This window comes from Ictalurus punctatus, unplaced genomic scaffold, assembly GCF_001660625.3.
Source record: "Ictalurus punctatus breed USDA103 unplaced genomic scaffold, Coco_2.0 tig00006821, whole genome shotgun sequence".
Taxonomy (NCBI): Eukaryota; Metazoa; Chordata; class Actinopteri; order Siluriformes; family Ictaluridae; genus Ictalurus; species Ictalurus punctatus.
In genome coordinates, this window is record NW_026521121.1 from 1 (window position 1) to 14,138 (window position 14,138).

A 14,138-nucleotide genomic window follows, 5' to 3' on the forward strand; every position below is an offset into this window, starting at 1 on the left:
TCAATCAGTCAGTCAGTCAGTCTTTTGATTACACTATTTAAATAGGCCCCATTTGGGGTCAGCTTTCGCTTACGGCCATACCACTCTGAAAAAGCCTGATCTCATCTGAACTCGGAAGCAAAGCAGAGTTGGGCCTGGTTAGTACTCGGTTGGGAGACTGAATGGGAATACTAGGTGCTGTAAGCTTTTTATTTGGATCAGTGTTTTCATGGCCTCTGCACAACATCCTGTTTTGGGATAAAGGTTGGACACAGGTTTGAAGGGGACCCAATCAATCAATCAGTCAGTCAGTCAGTCAGTCAGTCAGTCAGTCTTTTGATTACACTATTTAAATAGGCCCCATTTGGGGTCAGCTTTCGCTTACGGCCATACCACTCTGAAAAAGCCTGATCTCATCTGAACTCGGAAGCAAAGCAGAGTTGGGCCTGGTTAGTACTCGGTTGGGAGACTGAATGGGAATACTAGGTGCTGTAAGCTTTTTATTTGGATCAGTGTTTTCATGGCCTCTGCACAACATCCTGTTTTGGGATAAAGGTTGGACACAGGTTTGAAGGGGACCCATCAATCATCATCAATCAGTCAGTCAGTCTTTTGATTACACTATTTAAATAGGCCCCATTTGGGGTCAGCTTTCGCTTACGGCCATACCACTCTGAAAAAGCCTGATCTCATCTGAACTCGGAAGCAAAGCAGAGTTGGGCCTGGTTAGTACTCGGTTGGGAGACTGAATGGGAATACTAGGTGCTGTAAGCTTTTTATTTGGATCAGTGTTTTCATGGCCTCTGCACAACATCCTGTTTTGGGATAAAGGTTGGACACAGGTTTGAAGGGGACCCAATCAATCAATCAAGTCAGTCAGTCAGTCAGTCAGTCTTTTGATTACACTATTTAAATAGGCCCCATTTGGGGTCAGCTTTCGCTTACGGCCATACCACTCTGAAAAAGCCTGATCTCATCTGAACTCGGAAGCAAAGCAGAGTTGGGCCTGGTTAGTACTCGGTTGGGAGACTGAATGGGAATACTAGGTGCTGTAAGCTTTTTATTTGGATCAGTGTTTTCATGGCCTCTGCACAACATCCTGTTTTGGGATAAAGGTTGGACACAGGTTTGAAGGGGACCCAATCAATCAATCAATCAGTCAGTCAGTCTTTTGATTACACTATTTAAATAGGCCCCATTTGGGGTCAGCTTTCGCTTACGGCCATACCACTCTGAAAAAGCCTGATCTCATCTGAACTCGGAAGCAAAGCAGAGTTGGGCCTGGTTAGTACTCGGTTGGGAGACTGAATGGGAATACTAGGTGCTGTAAGCTTTTTATTTGGATCAGTGTTTTCATGGCCTCTGCACAACATCCTGTTTTGGGATAAAGGTTGGACACAGGTTTGAAGGGGACCCAATCAATCAATCATCAATCAGTCAGTCAGTCAGTCAGTCAGTCAGTCAGTCTTTTGATTACACTATTTAAATAGGCCCCATTTGGGGTCAGCTTTCGCTTACGGCCATACCACTCTGAAAAAGCCTGATCTCATCTGAACTCGGAAGCAAAGCAGAGTTGGGCCTGGTTAGTACTCGGTTGGGAGACTGAATGGGAATACTAGGTGCTGTAAGCTTTTTATTTGGATCAGTGTTTTCATGGCCTCTGCACAACATCCTGTTTTGGGATAAAGGTTGGACACAGGTTTGAAGGGGACCCAATCAATCATCAGTCAGTCAGTCAGTCAGTCAGTCAGTCTTTTGATTACACTATTTAAATAGGCCCCATTTGGGGTCAGCTTTCGCTTACGGCCATACCACTCTGAAAAAGCCTGATCTCATCTGAACTCGGAAGCAAAGCAGAGTTGGGCCTGGTTAGTACTCGGTTGGGAGACTGAATGGGAATACTAGGTGCTGTAAGCTTTTTATTTGGATCAGTGTTTTCATGGCCTCTGCACAACATCCTGTTTTGGGATAAAGGTTGGACACAGGTTTGAAGGGGACCCAATCAATCATCATCAATCAGTCAGTCAGTCTTTTGATTACACTATTTAAATAGGCCCCATTTGGGGTCAGCTTTCGCTTACGGCCATACCACTCTGAAAAAGCCTGATCTCATCTGAACTCGGAAGCAAAGCAGAGTTGGGCCTGGTTAGTACTCGGTTGGGAGACTGAATGGGAATACTAGGTGCTGTAAGCTTTTTATTGGATCAGTGTTTTCATGGCCTCTGCACAACATCCTGTTTTGGGATAAAGGTTGGACACAGGTTTGAAGGGGACCCATCATCAATCAGTCATCATCAGTCAGTCAGTCAGTCTTTTGATTACACTATTTAAATAGGCCCCATTTGGGGTCAGCTTTCGCTTACGGCCATACCACTCTGAAAAAGCCTGATCTCATCTGAACTCGGAAGCAAAGCAGAGTTGGGCCTGGTTAGTACTCGGTTGGGAGACTGAATGGGAATACTAGGTGCTGTAAGCTTTTTATTTGGATCAGTGTTTTCATGGCCTCTGCACAACATCCTGTTTTGGGATAAAGGTTGGACACAGGTTTGAAGGGGACCCAATCAATCAATCAATCAGTCAGTCAGTCTTTTGATTACACTATTTAAATAGGCCCCATTTGGGGTCAGCTTTCGCTTACGGCCATACCACTCTGAAAAAGCCTGATCTCATCTGACCTCGGAAGCAAAGCAGAGTTGGGCCTGGTTAGTACTCGGTTGGGAGACTGAATGGGAATACTAGGTGCTGTAAGCTTTTTATTTGGATCAGTGTTTTCATGGCCTCTGCACAACATCCTGTTTTGGGATAAAGGTTGGACACAGGTTTGAAGGGGACCCAATCAATCAATCATCAATCAATCAGTCAGTCAGTCAGTCAGTCAGTCTTTGATTACACTATTTAAATAGGCCCCATTTGGGGTCAGCTTTCGCTTACGGCCATACCACTCTGAAAAAGCCTGATCTCATCTGAACTCGGAAGCAAAGCAGAGTTGGGCCTGGTTAGTACTCGGTTGGGAGACTGAATGGGAATACTAGGTGCTGTAAGCTTTTTATTTGGATCAGTGTTTTCATGGCCTCTGCACAACATCCTGTTTTGGGATAAAGGTTGGACACAGGTTTGAAGGGGACCCAATCAATCAATCATCAGTCAGTCAGTCAGTCAGTCAGTCTTTTGATTACACTATTTAAATAGGCCCCATTTGGGGTCAGCTTTCGCTTACGGCCATACCACTCTGAAAAAGCCTGATCTCATCTGAACTCGGAAGCAAAGCAGAGTTGGGCCTGGTTAGTACTCGGTTGGGAGACTGAATGGGAATACTAGGTGCTGTAAGCTTTTTATTTGGATCAGTGTTTTCATGGCCTCTGCACAACATCCTGTTTTGGGATAAAGGTTGGACACAGGTTTGAAGGGGACCCAATCAATCAATCAATCAATCAGTCAGTCAGTCTTTTGATTACACTATTTAAATAGGCCCCATTTGGGGTCAGCTTTCGCTTACGGCCATACCACTCTGAAAAAGCCTGATCTCATCTGAACTCGGAAGCAAAGCAGAGTTGGGCCTGGTTAGTACTCGGTTGGGAGACTGAATGGGAATACTAGGTGCTGTAAGCTTTTTATTTGGATCAGTGTTTTCATGGCCTCTGCACAACATCCTGTTTTGGGATAAAGGTTGGACACAGGTTTGAAGGGGACCCAATCAATCAATCAGTCAGTCAGTCAGTCAGTCAGTCAGTCTTTTGATTACACTATTTAAATAGGCCCCATTTGGGGTCAGCTTTCGCTTACGGCCATACCACTCTGAAAAAGCCTGATCTCATCTGAACTCGGAAGCAAAGCAGAGTTGGGCCTGGTTAGTACTCGGTTGGGAGACTGAATGGGAATACTAGGTGCTGTAAGCTTTTTATTTGGATCAGTGTTTTCATGGCCTCTGCACAACATCCTGTTTTGGGATAAAGGTTGGACACAGGTTTGAAGGGGACCCAATCAATCAATCAGTCAGTCAGTCAGTCAGTCTTTTGATTACACTATTTAAATAGGCCCCATTTGGGGTCAGCTTTCGCTTACGGCCATACCACTCTGAAAAAGCCTGATCTCATCTGAACTCGGAAGCAAAGCAGAGTTGGGCCTGGTTAGTACTCGGTTGGGAGACTGAATGGGAATACTAGGTGCTGTAAGCTTTTTATTTGGATCAGTGTTTTCATGGCCTCTGCACAACATCCTGTTTTGGGATAAAGGTTGGACACAGGTTTGAAGGGGACCCAATCAATCAATCAGTCAGTCAGTCAGTCTTTTGATTACACTATTTAAATAGGCCCCATTTGGGGTCAGCTTTCGCTTACGGCCATACCACTCTGAAAAAGCCTGATCTCATCTGAACTCGGAAGCAAAGCAGAGTTGGGCCTGGTTAGTACTCGGTTGGGAGACTGAATGGGAATACTAGGTGCTGTAAGCTTTTTATTTGGATCAGTGTTTTCATGGCCTCTGCACAACATCCTGTTTTGGGATAAAGGTTGGACACAGGTTTGAAGGGGACCCAATCAATCAATCAATCAGTCAGTCAGTCTTTTGATTACACTATTTAAATAGGCCCCATTTGGGGTCAGCTTTCGCTTACGGCCATACCACTCTGAAAAAGCCTGATCTCATCTGAACTCGGAAGCAAAGCAGAGTTGGGCCTGGTTAGTACTCGGTTGGGAGACTGAATGGGAATACTAGGTGCTGTAAGCTTTTTATTTGGATCAGTGTTTTCATGGCCTCTGCACAACATCCTGTTTTGGGATAAAGGTTGGACACAGGTTTGAAGGGGACCCAATCAATCAATCAATCAGTCAGTCATCAGTCAGTCTTTTGATTACACTATTTAAATAGGCCCCATTTGGGGTCAGCTTTCGCTTACGGCCATACCACTCTGAAAAAGCCTGATCTCATCTGAACTCGGAAGCAAAGCAGAGTTGGGCCTGGTTAGTACTCGGTTGGGAGACTGAATGGGAATACTAGGTGCTGTAAGCTTTTTATTTGGATCAGTGTTTTCATGGCCTCTGCACAACATCCTGTTTTGGGATAAAGGTTGGACACAGGTTTGAAGGGGACCCAATCAATCAATCAAGTCAGTCAGTCAGTCTTTTGATTACACTATTTAAATAGGCCCCATTTGGGGTCAGCTTTCGCTTACGGCCATACCACTCTGAAAAAGCCTGATCTCATCTGAACTCGGAAGCAAAGCAGAGTTGGGCCTGGTTAGTACTCGGTTGGGAGACTGAATGGGAATACTAGGTGCTGTAAGCTTTTTATTTGGATCAGTGTTTTCATGGCCTCTGCACAACATCCTGTTTTGGGATAAAGGTTGGACACAGGTTTGAAGGGGACCCAATCAATCAATCAATCATCAGTCAGTCAGTCTTTTGATTACACTATTTAAATAGGCCCCATTTGGGGTCAGCTTTCGCTTACGGCCATACCACTCTGAAAAAGCCTGATCTCATCTGAACTCGGAAGCAAAGCAGAGTTGGGCCTGGTTAGTACTCGGTTGGGAGACTGAATGGGAATACTAGGTGCTGTAAGCTTTTTATTTGGATCAGTGTTTTCATGGCCTCTGCACAACATCCTGTTTTGGGATAAAGGTTGGACACAGGTTTGAAGGGGACCCAATCAATCAATCAGTCAGTCAGTCAGTCAGTCAGTCAGTCAGTCTTTTGATTACACTATTTAAATAGGCCCCATTTGGGGTCAGCTTTCGCTTACGGCCATACCACTCTGAAAAAGCCTGATCTCATCTGAACTCGGAAGCAAAGCAGAGTTGGGCCTGGTTAGTACTCGGTTGGGAGACTGAATGGGAATACTAGGTGCTGTAAGCTTTTTATTTGGATCAGTGTTTTCATGGCCTCTGCACAACATCCTGTTTTGGGATAAAGGTTGGACACAGGTTTGAAGGGGACCCAATCAATCAATCAATCAGTCAGTCAGTCTTTTGATTACACTATTTAAATAGGCCCCATTTGGGGTCAGCTTTCGCTTACGGCCATACCACTCTGAAAAAGCCTGATCTCATCTGAACTCGGAAGCAAAGCAGAGTTGGGCCTGGTTAGTACTCGGTTGGGAGACTGAATGGGAATACTAGGTGCTGTAAGCTTTTTATTTGGATCAGTGTTTTCATGGCCTCTGCACAACATCCTGTTTTGGGATAAAGGTTGGACACAGGTTTGAAGGGGACCCAATCAATCAATCAGTCAGTCAGTCAGTCAGTCAGTCAGTCAGTCTTGATTACACTATTTAAATAGGCCCCATTTGGGGTCAGCTTTCGCTTACGGCCATACCACTCTGAAAAAGCCTGATCTCATCTGAACTCGGAAGCAAAGCAGAGTTGGGCCTGGTTAGTACTCGGTTGGGAGACTGAATGGGAATACTAGGTGCTGTAAGCTTTTTATTTGGATCAGTGTTTTCATGGCCTCTGCACAACATCCTGTTTTGGGATAAAGGTTGGACACAGGTTTGAAGGGGACCCAATCAATCAATCAATCAGTCAGTCAGTCTTTTTTGATTACACTATTTAAATAGGCCCCATTTGGGGTCAGCTTTCGCTTACGGCCATACCACTCTGAAAAAGCCTGATCTCATCTGAACTCGGAAGCAAAGCAGAGTTGGGCCTGGTTAGTACTCGGTTGGGAGACTGAATGGGAATACTAGGTGCTGTAAGCTTTTTATTTGGATCAGTGTTTTCATGGCCTCTGCACAACATCCTGTTTTGGGATAAAGGTTGGACACAGGTTTGAAGGGGACCCAATCAATCAATCAATCAGTCAGTCAGTCAGTCAGTCTTCTTTTGATTACACTATTTAAATAGGCCCCATTTGGGGTCAGCTTTCGCTTACGGCCATACCACTCTGAAAAAGCCTGATCTCATCTGAACTCGGAAGCAAAGCAGAGTTGGGCCTGGTTAGTACTCGGTTGGGAGACTGAATGGGAATACTAGGTGCTGTAAGCTTTTTATTTGGATCAGTGTTTTCATGGCCTCTGCACAACATCCTGTTTTGGGATAAAGGTTGGACACAGGTTTGAAGGGGACCCAATCAATCAATCAATCAGTCAGTCAGTCAGTCTTTTGATTACACTATTTAAATAGGCCCCATTTGGGGTCAGCTTTCGCTTACGGCCATACCACTCTGAAAAAGCCTGATCTCATCTGAACTCGGAAGCAAAGCAGAGTTGGGCCTGGTTAGTACTCGGTTGGGAGACTGAATGGGAATACTAGGTGCTGTAAGCTTTTTATTTGGATCAGTGTTTTCATGGCCTCTGCACAACATCCTGTTTTGGGATAAAGGTTGGACACAGGTTTGAAGGGGACCCAATCAATCAATCAATCAGTCAGTCAGTCAGTCAGTCTTTTGATTACACTATTTAAATAGGCCCCATTTGGGGTCAGCTTTCGCTTACGGCCATACCACTCTGAAAAAGCCTGATCTCATCTGAACTCGGAAGCAAAGCAGAGTTGGGCCTGGTTAGTACTCGGTTGGGAGACTGAATGGGAATACTAGGTGCTGTAAGCTTTTTATTTGGATCAGTGTTTTCATGGCCTCTGCACAACATCCTGTTTTGGGATAAAGGTTGGACACAGGTTTGAAGGGGACCCAATCAATCATCATCAGTCAGTCAGTCAGTCAGTCAGTCTTTTGATTACACTATTTAAATAGGCCCCATTTGGGGTCAGCTTTCGCTTACGGCCATACCACTCTGAAAAAGCCTGATCTCATCTGAACTCGGAAGCAAAGCAGAGTTGGGCCTGGTTAGTACTCGGTTGGGAGACTGAATGGGAATACTAGGTGCTGTAAGCTTTTTATTTGGATCAGTGTTTTCATGGCCTCTGCACAACATCCTGTTTTGGGATAAAGGTTGGACACAGGTTTGAAGGGGACCCAATCAATCAATCAATCAATCAGTCAGTCAGTCTTTTGATTACACTATTTAAATAGGCCCCATTTGGGGTCAGCTTTCGCTTACGGCCATACCACTCTGAAAAAGCCTGATCTCATCTGAACTCGGAAGCAAAGCAGAGTTGGGCCTGGTTAGTACTCGGTTGGGAGACTGAATGGGAATACTAGGTGCTGTAAGCTTTTTATTTGGATCAGTGTTTTCATGGCCTCTGCACAACATCCTGTTTTGGGATAAAGGTTGGACACAGGTTTGAAGGGGACCCAATCAATCAATCAGTCAGTCAGTCAGTCAGTCAGTCAGTCTTTTGATTACACTATTTAAATAGGCCCCATTTGGGGTCAGCTTTCGCTTACGGCCATACCACTCTGAAAAAGCCTGATCTCATCTGAACTCGGAAGCAAAGCAGAGTTGGGCCTGGTTAGTACTCGGTTGGGAGACTGAATGGGAATACTAGGTGCTGTAAGCTTTTTATTTGGATCAGTGTTTTCATGGCCTCTGCACAACATCCTGTTTTGGGATAAAGGTTGGACACAGGTTTGAAGGGGACCCAATCAATCAATCAATCAGTCAGTCAGTCTTTTGATTACACTATTTAAATAGGCCCCATTTGGGGTCAGCTTTCGCTTACGGCCATACCACTCTGAAAAAGCCTGATCTCATCTGAACTCGGAAGCAAAGCAGAGTTGGGCCTGGTTAGTACTCGGTTGGGAGACTGAATGGGAATACTAGGTGCTGTAAGCTTTTTATTTGGATCAGTGTTTTCATGGCCTCTGCACAACATCCTGTTTTGGGATAAAGGTTGGACACAGGTTTGAAGGGGACCCAATCAATCAATCAGTCAGTCAGTCAGTCAGTCAGTCTTTTTTGATTACACTATTTAAATAGGCCCCATTTGGGGTCAGCTTTCGCTTACGGCCATACCACTCTGAAAAAGCCTGATCTCATCTGAACTCGGAAGCAAAGCAGAGTTGGGCCTGGTTAGTACTCGGTTGGGAGACTGAATGGGAATACTAGGTGCTGTAAGCTTTTTATTTGGATCAGTGTTTTCATGGCCTCTGCACAACATCCTGTTTTGGGATAAAGGTTGGACACAGGTTTGAAGGGGACCCAATCAATCAATCAATCAGTCAGTCAGTCAGTCAGTCTTTTGATTACACTATTTAAATAGGCCCCATTTGGGGTCAGCTTTCGCTTACGGCCATACCACTCTGAAAAAGCCTGATCTCATCTGAACTCGGAAGCAAAGCAGAGTTGGGCCTGGTTAGTACTCGGTTGGGAGACTGAATGGGAATACTAGGTGCTGTAAGCTTTTTATTTGGATCAGTGTTTTCATGGCCTCTGCACAACATCCTGTTTTGGGATAAAGGTTGGACACAGGTTTGAAGGGGACCCAATCAATCAATCAATCAGTCAGTCAGTCAGTCTTTGATTACACTATTTAAATAGGCCCCATTTGGGGTCAGCTTTCGCTTACGGCCATACCACTCTGAAAAAGCCTGATCTCATCTGAACTCGGAAGCAAAGCAGAGTTGGGCCTGGTTAGTACTCGGTTGGGAGACTGAATGGGAATACTAGGTGCTGTAAGCTTTTTATTTGGATCAGTGTTTTCATGGCCTCTGCACAACATCCTGTTTTGGGATAAAGGTTGGACACAGGTTTGAAGGGGACCCAATCAATCAATCAGTCAGTCAGTCAGTCAGTCAGTCTTTTGATTACACTATTTAAATAGGCCCCATTTGGGGTCAGCTTTCGCTTACGGCCATACCACTCTGAAAAAGCCTGATCTCATCTGAACTCGGAAGCAAAGCAGAGTTGGGCCTGGTTAGTACTCGGTTGGGAGACTGAATGGGAATACTAGGTGCTGTAAGCTTTTTATTTGGATCAGTGTTTTCATGGCCTCTGCACAACATCCTGTTTTGGGATAAAGGTTGGACACAGGTTTGAAGGGGACCCAATCAATCAATCAGTCAGTCAGTCAGTCAGTCTTTTGATTACACTATTTAAATAGGCCCCATTTGGGGTCAGCTTTCGCTTACGGCCATACCACTCTGAAAAAGCCTGATCTCATCTGAACTCGGAAGCAAAGCAGAGTTGGGCCTGGTTAGTACTCGGTTGGGAGACTGAATGGGAATACTAGGTGCTGTAAGCTTTTTATTTGGATCAGTGTTTTCATGGCCTCTGCACAACATCCTGTTTTGGGATAAAGGTTGGACACAGGTTTGAAGGGGACCCAATCAATCAATCAGTCAGTCAGTCAGTCTTTTGATTACACTATTTAAATAGGCCCCATTTGGGGTCAGCTTTCGCTTACGGCCATACCACTCTGAAAAAGCCTGATCTCATCTGAACTCGGAAGCAAAGCAGAGTTGGGCCTGGTTAGTACTCGGTTGGGAGACTGAATGGGAATACTAGGTGCTGTAAGCTTTTTATTTGGATCAGTGTTTTCATGGCCTCTGCACAACATCCTGTTTTGGGATAAAGGTTGGACACAGGTTTGAAGGGGACCCAATCAATCAATCAGTCAGTCAGTCAGTCAGTCTTTTGATTACACTATTTAAATAGGCCCCATTTGGGGTCAGCTTTCGCTTACGGCCATACCACTCTGAAAAAGCCTGATCTCATCTGAACTCGGAAGCAAAGCAGAGTTGGGCCTGGTTAGTACTCGGTTGGGAGACTGAATGGGAATACTAGGTGCTGTAAGCTTTTTATTTGGATCAGTGTTTTCATGGCCTCTGCACAACATCCTGTTTTGGGATAAAGGTTGGACACAGGTTTGAAGGGGACCCAATCAATCAATCAGTCAGTCAGTCAGTCAGTCAGTTTTTGATTACACTATTTAAATAGGCCCCATTTGGGGTCAGCTTTCGCTTACGGCCATACCACTCTGAAAAAGCCTGATCTCATCTGAACTCGGAAGCAAAGCAGAGTTGGGCCTGGTTAGTACTCGGTTGGGAGACTGAATGGGAATACTAGGTGCTGTAAGCTTTTTATTTGGATCAGTGTTTTCATGGCCTCTGCACAACATCCTGTTTTGGGATAAAGGTTGGACACAGGTTTGAAGGGGACCCAATCAATCAATCAGTCAGTCAGTCAGTCAGTCTTTTGATTACACTATTTAAATAGGCCCCATTTGGGGTCAGCTTTCGCTTACGGCCATACCACTCTGAAAAAGCCTGATCTCATCTGAACTCGGAAGCAAAGCAGAGTTGGGCCTGGTTAGTACTCGGTTGGGAGACTGAATGGGAATACTAGGTGCTGTAAGCTTTTTATTTGGATCAGTGTTTTCATGGCCTCTGCACAACATCCTGTTTTGGGATAAAGGTTGGACACAGGTTTGAAGGGGACCCAATCAATCAATCAATCAGTCAGTCAGTCAGTCAGTTTCTTTGATTACACTATTTAAATAGGCCCCATTTGGGGTCAGCTTTCGCTTACGGCCATACCACTCTGAAAAAGCCTGATCTCATCTGAACTCGGAAGCAAAGCAGAGTTGGGCCTGGTTAGTACTCGGTTGGGAGACTGAATGGGAATACTAGGTGCTGTAAGCTTTTTATTTGGATCAGTGTTTTCATGGCCTCTGCACAACATCCTGTTTTGGGATAAAGGTTGGACACAGGTTTGAAGGGGACCCAATCAATCAATCAGTCAGTCAGTCAGTCAGTCAGTCAGTCTTTTGATTACACTATTTAAATAGGCCCCATTTGGGGTCAGCTTTCGCTTACGGCCATACCACTCTGAAAAAGCCTGATCTCATCTGAACTCGGAAGCAAAGCAGAGTTGGGCCTGGTTAGTACTCGGTTGGGAGACTGAATGGGAATACTAGGTGCTGTAAGCTTTTTATTTGGATCAGTGTTTTCATGGCCTCTGCACAACATCCTGTTTTGGGATAAAGGTTGGACACAGGTTTGAAGGGGACCCAATCAATCAATCAGTCATCAGTCAGTCAGTCTTTTGATTACACTATTTAAATAGGCCCCATTTGGGGTCAGCTTTCGCTTACGGCCATACCACTCTGAAAAAGCCTGATCTCATCTGAACTCGGAAGCAAAGCAGAGTTGGGCCTGGTTAGTACTCGGTTGGGAGACTGAATGGGAATACTAGGTGCTGTAAGCTTTTTATTTGGATCAGTGTTTTCATGGCCTCTGCACAACATCCTGTTTTGGGATAAAGGTTGGACACAGGTTTGAAGGGGACCCAATCAATCAATCAGTCAGTCAGTCAGTCAGTCAGTCTTTTGATTACACTATTTAAATAGGCCCCATTTGGGGTCAGCTTTCGCTTACGGCCATACCACTCTGAAAAAGCCTGATCTCATCTGAACTCGGAAGCAAAGCAGAGTTGGGCCTGGTTAGTACTCGGTTGGGAGACTGAATGGGAATACTAGGTGCTGTAAGCTTTTTATTTGGATCAGTGTTTTCATGGCCTCTGCACAACATCCTGTTTTGGGATAAAGGTTGGACACAGGTTTGAAGGGGACCCAATCAATCAATCAATCAGTCAGTCAGTCTTTTGATTACACTATTTAAATAGGCCCCATTTGGGGTCAGCTTTCGCTTACGGCCATACCACTCTGAAAAAGCCTGATCTCATCTGAACTCGGAAGCAAAGCAGAGTTGGGCCTGGTTAGTACTCGGTTGGGAGACTGAATGGGAATACTAGGTGCTGTAAGCTTTTTATTTGGATCAGTGTTTTCATGGCCTCTGCACAACATCCTGTTTTGGGATAAAGGTTGGACACAGGTTTGAAGGGGACCCAATCAATCAATCAGTCAGTCAGTCAGTCAGTCAGTCTTTGATTACACTATTTAAATAGGCCCCATTTGGGGTCAGCTTTCGCTTACGGCCATACCACTCTGAAAAAGCCTGATCTCATCTGAACTCGGAAGCAAAGCAGAGTTGGGCCTGGTTAGTACTCGGTTGGGAGACTGAATGGGAATACTAGGTGCTGTAAGCTTTTTATTTGGATCAGTGTTTTCATGGCCTCTGCACAACATCCTGTTTTGGGATAAAGGTTGGACACAGGTTTGAAGGGGACCCAATCAATCAATCAATCAGTCAGTCAGTCAGTTTTGATTACACTATTTAAATAGGCCCCATTTGGGGTCAGCTTTCGCTTACGGCCATACCACTCTGAAAAAGCCTGATCTCATCTGAACTCGGAAGCAAAGCAGAGTTGGGCCTGGTTAGTACTCGGTTGGGAGACTGAATGGGAATACTAGGTGCTGTAAGCTTTTTATTTGGATCAGTGTTTTCATGGCCTCTGCACAACATCCTGTTTTGGGATAAAGGTTGGACACAGGTTTGAAGGGGACCCAATCAATCAATCAGTCAGTCAGTCAGTCAGTCTTTTGATTACACTATTTAAATAGGCCCCATTTGGGGTCAGCTTTCGCTTACGGCCATACCACTCTGAAAAAGCCTGATCTCATCTGAACTCGGAAGCAAAGCAGAGTTGGGCCTGGTTAGTACTCGGTTGGGAGACTGAATGGGAATACTAGGTGCTGTAAGCTTTTTATTTGGATCAGTGTTTTCATGGCCTCTGCACAACATCCTGTTTTGGGATAAAGGTTGGACACAGGTTTGAAGGGGACCCAATCAATCAATCAGTCAGTCAGTCAGTCAGTCAGTCTTTTGATTACACTATTTAAATAGGCCCCATTTGGGGTCAGCTTTCGCTTACGGCCATACCACTCTGAAAAAGCCTGATCTCATCTGAACTCGGAAGCAAAGCAGAGTTGGGCCTGGTTAGTACTCGGTTGGGAGACTGAATGGGAATACTAGGTGCTGTAAGCTTTTTATTTGGATCAGTGTTTTCATGGCCTCTGCACAACATCCTGTTTTGGGATAAAGGTTGGACACAGGTTTGAAGGGGACCCAATCAATCAATCAATCAGTCAGTCAGTCAGTCTTTTGATTACACTATTTAAATAGGCCCCATTTGGGGTCAGCTTTCGCTTACGGCCATACCACTCTGAAAAAGCCTGATCTCATCTGAACTCGGAAGCAAAGCAGAGTTGGGCCTGGTTAGTACTCGGTTGGGAGACTGAATGGGAATACTAGGTGCTGTAAGCTTTTTATTTGGATCAGTGTTTTCATGGCCTCTGCACAACATCCTGTTTTGGGATAAAGGTTGGACACAGGTTTGAAGGGGACCCAATCAATCAATCAGTCAGTCAGTCAGTCAGTCAGTCTTTTGATTACACTATTTAAATAGGCCCCATTTGGGGTCAGCTT

At 45.0% G+C, this 14,138-nt stretch overlaps 50 non-coding genes across 50 annotated transcripts; all 50 read left to right on the forward strand.

Annotated features, from left to right (window-relative positions):
• The first annotated feature begins 67 nt into the window (after positions 1 to 67).
• On the forward strand, positions 68 to 186 carry LOC128631211 (5S ribosomal RNA). Its single transcript, XR_008395385.1, has one exon. It is a non-coding gene; the product is annotated as a 5S ribosomal RNA (ribosomal RNA).
• A 172-nt stretch (positions 187 to 358) lies between these two features.
• LOC128631322 (5S ribosomal RNA) lies at positions 359 to 477 on the forward strand. Its single transcript, XR_008395496.1, has one exon. It is a non-coding gene; the product is annotated as a 5S ribosomal RNA (ribosomal RNA).
• A 157-nt stretch (positions 478 to 634) lies between these two features.
• Positions 635 to 753, forward strand: LOC128631433 (5S ribosomal RNA). Its single transcript, XR_008395605.1, has one exon. It is a non-coding gene; the product is annotated as a 5S ribosomal RNA (ribosomal RNA).
• A 165-nt stretch (positions 754 to 918) lies between these two features.
• On the forward strand, positions 919 to 1,037 carry LOC128631446 (5S ribosomal RNA). The gene has a single exon (XR_008395616.1). It is a non-coding gene; the product is annotated as a 5S ribosomal RNA (ribosomal RNA).
• Positions 1,038 to 1,193: 156 nt separating this feature from the next.
• On the forward strand, positions 1,194 to 1,312 carry LOC128631457 (5S ribosomal RNA). Its single transcript, XR_008395627.1, has one exon. It is a non-coding gene; the product is annotated as a 5S ribosomal RNA (ribosomal RNA).
• A 179-nt stretch (positions 1,313 to 1,491) lies between these two features.
• LOC128631217 (5S ribosomal RNA) lies at positions 1,492 to 1,610 on the forward strand. Its single transcript, XR_008395391.1, has one exon. It is a non-coding gene; the product is annotated as a 5S ribosomal RNA (ribosomal RNA).
• Positions 1,611 to 1,777: 167 nt separating this feature from the next.
• LOC128631228 (5S ribosomal RNA) lies at positions 1,778 to 1,896 on the forward strand. Its single transcript, XR_008395402.1, has one exon. It is a non-coding gene; the product is annotated as a 5S ribosomal RNA (ribosomal RNA).
• A 158-nt stretch (positions 1,897 to 2,054) lies between these two features.
• On the forward strand, positions 2,055 to 2,173 carry LOC128631239 (5S ribosomal RNA). The gene has a single exon (XR_008395413.1). It is a non-coding gene; the product is annotated as a 5S ribosomal RNA (ribosomal RNA).
• Positions 2,174 to 2,336: 163 nt separating this feature from the next.
• LOC128631250 (5S ribosomal RNA) lies at positions 2,337 to 2,455 on the forward strand. The gene has a single exon (XR_008395424.1). It is a non-coding gene; the product is annotated as a 5S ribosomal RNA (ribosomal RNA).
• A 156-nt stretch (positions 2,456 to 2,611) lies between these two features.
• LOC128631430 (5S ribosomal RNA) lies at positions 2,612 to 2,730 on the forward strand. Its single transcript, XR_008395604.1, has one exon. It is a non-coding gene; the product is annotated as a 5S ribosomal RNA (ribosomal RNA).
• Positions 2,731 to 2,904: 174 nt separating this feature from the next.
• Positions 2,905 to 3,023, forward strand: LOC128631261 (5S ribosomal RNA). Its single transcript, XR_008395435.1, has one exon. It is a non-coding gene; the product is annotated as a 5S ribosomal RNA (ribosomal RNA).
• A 167-nt stretch (positions 3,024 to 3,190) lies between these two features.
• LOC128631272 (5S ribosomal RNA) lies at positions 3,191 to 3,309 on the forward strand. The gene has a single exon (XR_008395446.1). It is a non-coding gene; the product is annotated as a 5S ribosomal RNA (ribosomal RNA).
• Positions 3,310 to 3,469: 160 nt separating this feature from the next.
• LOC128631283 (5S ribosomal RNA) lies at positions 3,470 to 3,588 on the forward strand. Its single transcript, XR_008395457.1, has one exon. It is a non-coding gene; the product is annotated as a 5S ribosomal RNA (ribosomal RNA).
• A 168-nt stretch (positions 3,589 to 3,756) lies between these two features.
• LOC128631294 (5S ribosomal RNA) lies at positions 3,757 to 3,875 on the forward strand. Its single transcript, XR_008395468.1, has one exon. It is a non-coding gene; the product is annotated as a 5S ribosomal RNA (ribosomal RNA).
• A 160-nt stretch (positions 3,876 to 4,035) lies between these two features.
• Positions 4,036 to 4,154, forward strand: LOC128631305 (5S ribosomal RNA). The gene has a single exon (XR_008395479.1). It is a non-coding gene; the product is annotated as a 5S ribosomal RNA (ribosomal RNA).
• A 156-nt stretch (positions 4,155 to 4,310) lies between these two features.
• Positions 4,311 to 4,429, forward strand: LOC128631316 (5S ribosomal RNA). The gene has a single exon (XR_008395490.1). It is a non-coding gene; the product is annotated as a 5S ribosomal RNA (ribosomal RNA).
• Positions 4,430 to 4,585: 156 nt separating this feature from the next.
• LOC128631328 (5S ribosomal RNA) lies at positions 4,586 to 4,704 on the forward strand. The gene has a single exon (XR_008395502.1). It is a non-coding gene; the product is annotated as a 5S ribosomal RNA (ribosomal RNA).
• Positions 4,705 to 4,867: 163 nt separating this feature from the next.
• LOC128631339 (5S ribosomal RNA) lies at positions 4,868 to 4,986 on the forward strand. The gene has a single exon (XR_008395513.1). It is a non-coding gene; the product is annotated as a 5S ribosomal RNA (ribosomal RNA).
• A 157-nt stretch (positions 4,987 to 5,143) lies between these two features.
• LOC128631350 (5S ribosomal RNA) lies at positions 5,144 to 5,262 on the forward strand. The gene has a single exon (XR_008395524.1). It is a non-coding gene; the product is annotated as a 5S ribosomal RNA (ribosomal RNA).
• A 159-nt stretch (positions 5,263 to 5,421) lies between these two features.
• LOC128631361 (5S ribosomal RNA) lies at positions 5,422 to 5,540 on the forward strand. The gene has a single exon (XR_008395535.1). It is a non-coding gene; the product is annotated as a 5S ribosomal RNA (ribosomal RNA).
• A 172-nt stretch (positions 5,541 to 5,712) lies between these two features.
• On the forward strand, positions 5,713 to 5,831 carry LOC128631372 (5S ribosomal RNA). The gene has a single exon (XR_008395546.1). It is a non-coding gene; the product is annotated as a 5S ribosomal RNA (ribosomal RNA).
• A 156-nt stretch (positions 5,832 to 5,987) lies between these two features.
• On the forward strand, positions 5,988 to 6,106 carry LOC128631383 (5S ribosomal RNA). Its single transcript, XR_008395557.1, has one exon. It is a non-coding gene; the product is annotated as a 5S ribosomal RNA (ribosomal RNA).
• A 170-nt stretch (positions 6,107 to 6,276) lies between these two features.
• Positions 6,277 to 6,395, forward strand: LOC128631394 (5S ribosomal RNA). The gene has a single exon (XR_008395568.1). It is a non-coding gene; the product is annotated as a 5S ribosomal RNA (ribosomal RNA).
• A 158-nt stretch (positions 6,396 to 6,553) lies between these two features.
• On the forward strand, positions 6,554 to 6,672 carry LOC128631405 (5S ribosomal RNA). Its single transcript, XR_008395579.1, has one exon. It is a non-coding gene; the product is annotated as a 5S ribosomal RNA (ribosomal RNA).
• Positions 6,673 to 6,839: 167 nt separating this feature from the next.
• On the forward strand, positions 6,840 to 6,958 carry LOC128631416 (5S ribosomal RNA). Its single transcript, XR_008395590.1, has one exon. It is a non-coding gene; the product is annotated as a 5S ribosomal RNA (ribosomal RNA).
• A 160-nt stretch (positions 6,959 to 7,118) lies between these two features.
• LOC128631427 (5S ribosomal RNA) lies at positions 7,119 to 7,237 on the forward strand. Its single transcript, XR_008395601.1, has one exon. It is a non-coding gene; the product is annotated as a 5S ribosomal RNA (ribosomal RNA).
• A 164-nt stretch (positions 7,238 to 7,401) lies between these two features.
• On the forward strand, positions 7,402 to 7,520 carry LOC128631436 (5S ribosomal RNA). The gene has a single exon (XR_008395606.1). It is a non-coding gene; the product is annotated as a 5S ribosomal RNA (ribosomal RNA).
• Positions 7,521 to 7,686: 166 nt separating this feature from the next.
• On the forward strand, positions 7,687 to 7,805 carry LOC128631437 (5S ribosomal RNA). The gene has a single exon (XR_008395607.1). It is a non-coding gene; the product is annotated as a 5S ribosomal RNA (ribosomal RNA).
• Positions 7,806 to 7,965: 160 nt separating this feature from the next.
• On the forward strand, positions 7,966 to 8,084 carry LOC128631438 (5S ribosomal RNA). Its single transcript, XR_008395608.1, has one exon. It is a non-coding gene; the product is annotated as a 5S ribosomal RNA (ribosomal RNA).
• Positions 8,085 to 8,252: 168 nt separating this feature from the next.
• LOC128631439 (5S ribosomal RNA) lies at positions 8,253 to 8,371 on the forward strand. The gene has a single exon (XR_008395609.1). It is a non-coding gene; the product is annotated as a 5S ribosomal RNA (ribosomal RNA).
• Positions 8,372 to 8,527: 156 nt separating this feature from the next.
• On the forward strand, positions 8,528 to 8,646 carry LOC128631440 (5S ribosomal RNA). Its single transcript, XR_008395610.1, has one exon. It is a non-coding gene; the product is annotated as a 5S ribosomal RNA (ribosomal RNA).
• A 166-nt stretch (positions 8,647 to 8,812) lies between these two features.
• LOC128631441 (5S ribosomal RNA) lies at positions 8,813 to 8,931 on the forward strand. The gene has a single exon (XR_008395611.1). It is a non-coding gene; the product is annotated as a 5S ribosomal RNA (ribosomal RNA).
• Positions 8,932 to 9,095: 164 nt separating this feature from the next.
• Positions 9,096 to 9,214, forward strand: LOC128631442 (5S ribosomal RNA). Its single transcript, XR_008395612.1, has one exon. It is a non-coding gene; the product is annotated as a 5S ribosomal RNA (ribosomal RNA).
• Positions 9,215 to 9,373: 159 nt separating this feature from the next.
• On the forward strand, positions 9,374 to 9,492 carry LOC128631443 (5S ribosomal RNA). The gene has a single exon (XR_008395613.1). It is a non-coding gene; the product is annotated as a 5S ribosomal RNA (ribosomal RNA).
• Positions 9,493 to 9,656: 164 nt separating this feature from the next.
• LOC128631444 (5S ribosomal RNA) lies at positions 9,657 to 9,775 on the forward strand. The gene has a single exon (XR_008395614.1). It is a non-coding gene; the product is annotated as a 5S ribosomal RNA (ribosomal RNA).
• A 160-nt stretch (positions 9,776 to 9,935) lies between these two features.
• Positions 9,936 to 10,054, forward strand: LOC128631445 (5S ribosomal RNA). Its single transcript, XR_008395615.1, has one exon. It is a non-coding gene; the product is annotated as a 5S ribosomal RNA (ribosomal RNA).
• Positions 10,055 to 10,210: 156 nt separating this feature from the next.
• LOC128631447 (5S ribosomal RNA) lies at positions 10,211 to 10,329 on the forward strand. The gene has a single exon (XR_008395617.1). It is a non-coding gene; the product is annotated as a 5S ribosomal RNA (ribosomal RNA).
• Positions 10,330 to 10,489: 160 nt separating this feature from the next.
• LOC128631448 (5S ribosomal RNA) lies at positions 10,490 to 10,608 on the forward strand. Its single transcript, XR_008395618.1, has one exon. It is a non-coding gene; the product is annotated as a 5S ribosomal RNA (ribosomal RNA).
• Positions 10,609 to 10,771: 163 nt separating this feature from the next.
• Positions 10,772 to 10,890, forward strand: LOC128631449 (5S ribosomal RNA). The gene has a single exon (XR_008395619.1). It is a non-coding gene; the product is annotated as a 5S ribosomal RNA (ribosomal RNA).
• A 160-nt stretch (positions 10,891 to 11,050) lies between these two features.
• LOC128631450 (5S ribosomal RNA) lies at positions 11,051 to 11,169 on the forward strand. The gene has a single exon (XR_008395620.1). It is a non-coding gene; the product is annotated as a 5S ribosomal RNA (ribosomal RNA).
• Positions 11,170 to 11,334: 165 nt separating this feature from the next.
• LOC128631451 (5S ribosomal RNA) lies at positions 11,335 to 11,453 on the forward strand. The gene has a single exon (XR_008395621.1). It is a non-coding gene; the product is annotated as a 5S ribosomal RNA (ribosomal RNA).
• Positions 11,454 to 11,621: 168 nt separating this feature from the next.
• LOC128631452 (5S ribosomal RNA) lies at positions 11,622 to 11,740 on the forward strand. The gene has a single exon (XR_008395622.1). It is a non-coding gene; the product is annotated as a 5S ribosomal RNA (ribosomal RNA).
• A 159-nt stretch (positions 11,741 to 11,899) lies between these two features.
• LOC128631453 (5S ribosomal RNA) lies at positions 11,900 to 12,018 on the forward strand. Its single transcript, XR_008395623.1, has one exon. It is a non-coding gene; the product is annotated as a 5S ribosomal RNA (ribosomal RNA).
• Positions 12,019 to 12,182: 164 nt separating this feature from the next.
• On the forward strand, positions 12,183 to 12,301 carry LOC128631454 (5S ribosomal RNA). The gene has a single exon (XR_008395624.1). It is a non-coding gene; the product is annotated as a 5S ribosomal RNA (ribosomal RNA).
• Positions 12,302 to 12,457: 156 nt separating this feature from the next.
• On the forward strand, positions 12,458 to 12,576 carry LOC128631455 (5S ribosomal RNA). Its single transcript, XR_008395625.1, has one exon. It is a non-coding gene; the product is annotated as a 5S ribosomal RNA (ribosomal RNA).
• Positions 12,577 to 12,739: 163 nt separating this feature from the next.
• Positions 12,740 to 12,858, forward strand: LOC128631456 (5S ribosomal RNA). Its single transcript, XR_008395626.1, has one exon. It is a non-coding gene; the product is annotated as a 5S ribosomal RNA (ribosomal RNA).
• Positions 12,859 to 13,016: 158 nt separating this feature from the next.
• On the forward strand, positions 13,017 to 13,135 carry LOC128631458 (5S ribosomal RNA). The gene has a single exon (XR_008395628.1). It is a non-coding gene; the product is annotated as a 5S ribosomal RNA (ribosomal RNA).
• A 160-nt stretch (positions 13,136 to 13,295) lies between these two features.
• Positions 13,296 to 13,414, forward strand: LOC128631459 (5S ribosomal RNA). The gene has a single exon (XR_008395629.1). It is a non-coding gene; the product is annotated as a 5S ribosomal RNA (ribosomal RNA).
• A 164-nt stretch (positions 13,415 to 13,578) lies between these two features.
• On the forward strand, positions 13,579 to 13,697 carry LOC128631460 (5S ribosomal RNA). Its single transcript, XR_008395630.1, has one exon. It is a non-coding gene; the product is annotated as a 5S ribosomal RNA (ribosomal RNA).
• A 160-nt stretch (positions 13,698 to 13,857) lies between these two features.
• On the forward strand, positions 13,858 to 13,976 carry LOC128631461 (5S ribosomal RNA). The gene has a single exon (XR_008395631.1). It is a non-coding gene; the product is annotated as a 5S ribosomal RNA (ribosomal RNA).
• The last annotated feature ends 162 nt before the right edge of the window (positions 13,977 to 14,138 follow it).